We start from the raw sequence: 5,178 nt of genomic DNA on the forward strand, positions 1-5,178 counted from the left end.
CTCAGTTCCTTACTTCATGCTTGCAATCTCAGCCCAAAGTTGATAAGATCCTGGTCAAATTATCCTTATCAAATCTCTCTTTAAACTCATCTCATACCTTCTTCGCACTAGAAACATACATGATGTTAGGCACCAATTCACTAGCTACAGTGCTACTCAACCACGAAACCACAACATCATTGCATCTTTCCCACTGTGTCTCCAATTCTCTTTTGTACGATCTCCTTTTACACATGTACCGTCCACAAACCCTAACTTGTTCTTTACTAAAAATGCAACCCTCATTGATCTGTTCCACAGGGCATAATTTTCTACCCCTGTGAGCTTTAACGAGATCAATGTTGTTCCAGGTGCATCTGAATCTCAAAGAAACAGTGCGTGATTGTATGGTAGTTGCCCGATCTCATCTGTCGCCATGATCGAGCTCTAAGTTCTGCAATTTTAGTACTCCGATCTGCGCAATTACAATGATCGCTACTCTGATACCATATCAATTTGTTGAATCTACACTTTATGAATCAAGCTTCATAACATGCAAAATGAATCTTGGGTTGCATATGACAAAATCTAGGAAGAGAAATGGGGAGAAGAGATGGAGAGTAGAGAGAACATTTTCTTAGCTTAGATAAAAGGAAATGATACAACTGAATTGAAGAAGGGCACTGTTCTATATAACAGAATCACATGCCCTTCACACCCCTCTAACAATGTGACCCTTAAAGTTCTTTTGTCTACACTTAGGTCCCTTAATTAGTTTCTTAACTAACCAATATCAATCTAATGCTCTTGATATTGTGGAAGCTATATATGTCCCAAGATTTCCAGCTATGACTCAAACTTGTCTTTTAACCATTTATGAACTTCTCGAGTAAATGTATAATATTTTATAATCAATGCCCTTTTAAAATTCAGGATCCCAACCAGGGGAAGGTAAAGTAGAAGCTAAGTTGAGAAGATAATGAAGCACCCACCATGTTGGATTATGGGTCATTGGTCGTTCCATGTGGGCTGACCCGACTCGGTTAGGAGAGATAAGGGAGAGAGGTTAAAGGGAAGTTACCACTAGAGCACAAACACCCACTAAACTGAATATGCAAAAGGGGTGAGTGGTGGGTTATCTTCTTTAACCGCTATTACTCTCTCTATTTATCTGAAGGAGACAATATAGAACATAGCACCGTAAGAATTTTCTCTGACTCTCTTCTTCTCCCAACGAAAAACACACACAAGTAAGGGCATCTAATTGATGGAAGATTAACTTTGTTTCCTAGTGATTCAAAGTTCGATTTGGGGCAATTGTTTCGGTGGTGAGTTCAACAATTCTTTTGCTGTATTGACAGGTACGCTAATGTTGTTCTTTCCCCACGATTATTAATAACTGACAATGGTATCAGAGCCAGATTGTTTGCTCCTAATTGTTGCCAACGACCAGTTTCAATTTTGATCCAAACTTCTCGTAATCAGTGAATTATTTTGTGATGAGTTATTTGGCTACTTTGATCTCTAATGTATAATTGATATTTTTTTAAATTGACGCATAAGAGGCCAGATTGTACTTTTGACCAAGAAGATTTTTTTTCTCCAAAGTTTCTACTTGTTTCAAAAGAATTAGTCGTCTTTTGGCACTAAGTCTCAATTCACATAAGGTAAGTCCAAGAATATTATAAGGAGAGAGGAAAGTAAGAAAAGGACTGCACCTTTTCATAGGCAACTTGACCGAATCTTTATTTAAAAGATGAGAGATCAAGCAATGACCAACATGGGAATTTTGTCCCGTCATGTGTCACCACTGCATCTACTGCATACCGTGTACTTGCTAGTTGTCCTACACTCATTAGAATCACCTTATTGGCCTGCTCATACTTTCTCTTTTCCTGTTTCTTGGTAAACCCATTTATCTAGCTTGGGTAATTTTTGGTCCAATGTTTGCTAGTAAAACTACTGCTCTATTACGTCAGGTCAATTCTGAAGCCAAAATGGGCAAAAATATGGTAATGATCAAAGAAAGGGTTGGTGTCAGAAACAGAGACAATATATATATATATATATATATATATTTCTGTATACAACTTACCATATCTTAATATTAAAATATATTTTATCTTAATCCCTCAACTAATATCCTTCTACAAGTAATTGTGATTTATGTTGTCACATTGAGTGGTTGTAGCCATTCTTATTGTTTCCTTGGTCCTATTTCAGATATGGCTGAACAAGGACAAGTTCAAATTACTCTAAGTGGGAGTTCTCGAAGTCAAGGAAGGGGATAACGTAGAAGGGTACGCCTTCACAGGACTTATTTCTATAATGATTCAGACTCGGAGCCTGAAGTCATCAGGAATATCCCAAGAGCAAGACAAAATGAGTTAAGGGATCGAAGGACTGAACGAAAGGAAATAGAATTTTTTTTTAGGGAGTTTAAGGAATTTAAAATGGGCTCTGATGTTTCTATTCCTGAATATGTACACCTTTTTAAGATAAAAAGAACTGAATTGGCTAATTACGTAGAAATTATTGATTAGAAAGCATTAGCTATTTTAGCGGACTCTCTTCGAGAGCCTTGGGGTGAAATTTTAACTGAGATTTATTATGATGTTTGGCCTAGTGCACCTTTTAGCATATATGAGCAAGAGTTAGTGTTCGAGTGGTATATGGATGTCCTAGTAAACATGTAAATTGTTATTATGTGTTTTATTTTAATGAAATTTATATTATATTTTTTGTCTCACTAGTTACATACATTGTTTATTATATCCTTTTGTAATGGATTGAGACTTAAAATATGTACACACTAAGAAGTGATCTTAATATTAATTAAAAATATTTAGATATAGATGATGAATGGAAACGTAGTGACCGTTCGATTCTATACTAAATGTTGAATTAATATTTTAATTAATTTTCTTGAGTGTGTAAACTAGTTACATACATTGTTTATTATATCCTTTTGTAATGGATTGAGACTTAAAATATGTACACACTAAGAAGTGATCTTAATATTAATTTAAAATATTTAGATATAAATGATGAATGGAAACGTAGTGACCGTTCGATTCTATACTAAATGTAGAATTAATATTATAATTAATTTTCTTGAGTGTGTAATCACATGCATAAATTAACTGAAGTATATATTGATGAGTTAAACTTGTAATATTGTCTCTAATAACAGACATGGCATCAAAAAGTATCATTGCTGACTTGAACAAGGGTGACAAACTGAATGGTGAAAATTACGATATCTGGAGTCGTAAGATGTGGTATGTACTCGAAGAGCAAGATGCTCTTGAAAGTATTAACCATGTTATGAGTCATCCAGAGGAGGGCAACACTTCCCAACATAGGAGGGTTCTAGAAACTTACAATGTTTGGAAAAAGAAAGATTCCACTGCACATGGAATTATTGTAAGTTCAGTTGTTGATGATCTCATCCACGAATGTGAGTAGTATCCTACTGCTCAAGCCATGTGGGCATATTTAAGAGAGGCATATGGGGGTACGATTGTGACTTGCCTTCGTCAGCTGACAATCAAGTTTGACACGTACAAAAAGCGTTATGATCACTGTGTCAAGCAACATTTAAGGGTGATGTCAAATATGATTGCTCAAATAAAAAGTGCTGGCCATGTTCTCTCTGATGAGCAGCAGGTTCAGGCAGTGATTCGGTCTCTTCTCAATAATTGAGAAAATTTGAAGGTTAACATGACCTACAATGAAAGCATCAAAACTTTTTCTGATGTTTCCTGTCATGTGGAGCTTGAAGACGAGCGGCTTGGTGCTGCTAAAGCTGTACCTAATGCCTTTGTGGCAGAATCAAGTGGTACAAAGAGATCAAGCTTCAAACGCAAGAGAAATTGGAAAAATGACGGAAAAGGTAAGGAGACCGGAGAAGGACCCTCCAAGAAAAGAAACAAGCCAAATTCCAAGAAAGGAAAACGGTTATACAAGAAGAAAGACAAGAGCACGATGAAGTGTTACAATTGCGAAGTCCCAGGGCATTTTGCTCGTGAGTGCACTGAGCCAAAAAAGGTAGCATTTCAAAATGCATATCTTAGTGCTATATATGTTTCTAGCACTGTTTTACTAACTGAATCTTATCCTGTATGGATTGTAGATTCAGGGGCCACCAACCATGTGAGCCGCGATAGAGAAGCGTTTATAGAGTTTCGTCGAGTTCCACCTGGATCAAAGCATGTATATGTGGGAAATAATGCAAATCTTGAAGTCAAAGGGATAGGCACTTGCATAATGGACATGCGTGGTGGCCGATCTTTGATGTTGCATGAGTCCTATATGTTCCAGAGATTCGACGAAACTTAGTATCTGTGTCTATTCTTCTAGATTTAGAATTTAATTTGAACTTTAGTCGCAGTGGTCTTAGAATTACTCAAGACAATGTTTTTTATGGTTATGGACATCGTTATGATGGCTTTATTGTGTTAGATTGTAATCCTTCTACGTATAATTATTATGTTGACCGTTGTGTTATGGCATGTTATTCAAGTAACAATGATGTTGATGTTATTACATGGCATGAAAGATTAGGTCACATAGGGCAGGATCGAATGAATAGATTGGCTAAGGAAGGACATCTAGGTCCTTTCTCTAAAATTGAAATGCTAACCTGTGAAAATTGTCTTGCTGGAAAGATTACACGTAAACCATTTGGAAAGGCTAAGAGAGCTGATTTTTCATTGCAATTAATCCATTCTGATATCTGTGGTCCAATGAATGTGAAGGCTAGGTCTGGTGCTTTATATTTCATTACGTTCATTGATGATTTCACACGATTTGGTTATGTCTATCTGATCTCTCATAATCTAAAGAACTTGAATGCTTTAAGAAATATATGAATGAAGTTGAGAATCAATTAGACAAAAGGATTAAGACCTTAAGAACCGATAGAGGACGTGAATATCTTTCAAAGAATTTGAAGGATTATGCAATGAAAAGGGAATCACCAGACAGTTAACTATTCCATACACACCTCAACAAAATGGTGTAGCAGAAAGGAGGAATAGAACACTACTGGACATGATAAGGTCCATGATGGCGCAGGCAAATTTACCTATCTCCTTTTGGGGAGATACGTTACTGACTGCAACTTATATATTGAACAAAGTGCCTTCTAAATCAGTTTCTTCCACTCCTTATGAGCTATGGACTGGTCATAAACCA

Source organism: Nicotiana sylvestris, chromosome 5 (genome assembly GCF_000393655.2).
Source record: "Nicotiana sylvestris chromosome 5, ASM39365v2, whole genome shotgun sequence".
Taxonomy (NCBI): Eukaryota; Viridiplantae; Streptophyta; class Magnoliopsida; order Solanales; family Solanaceae; genus Nicotiana; species Nicotiana sylvestris.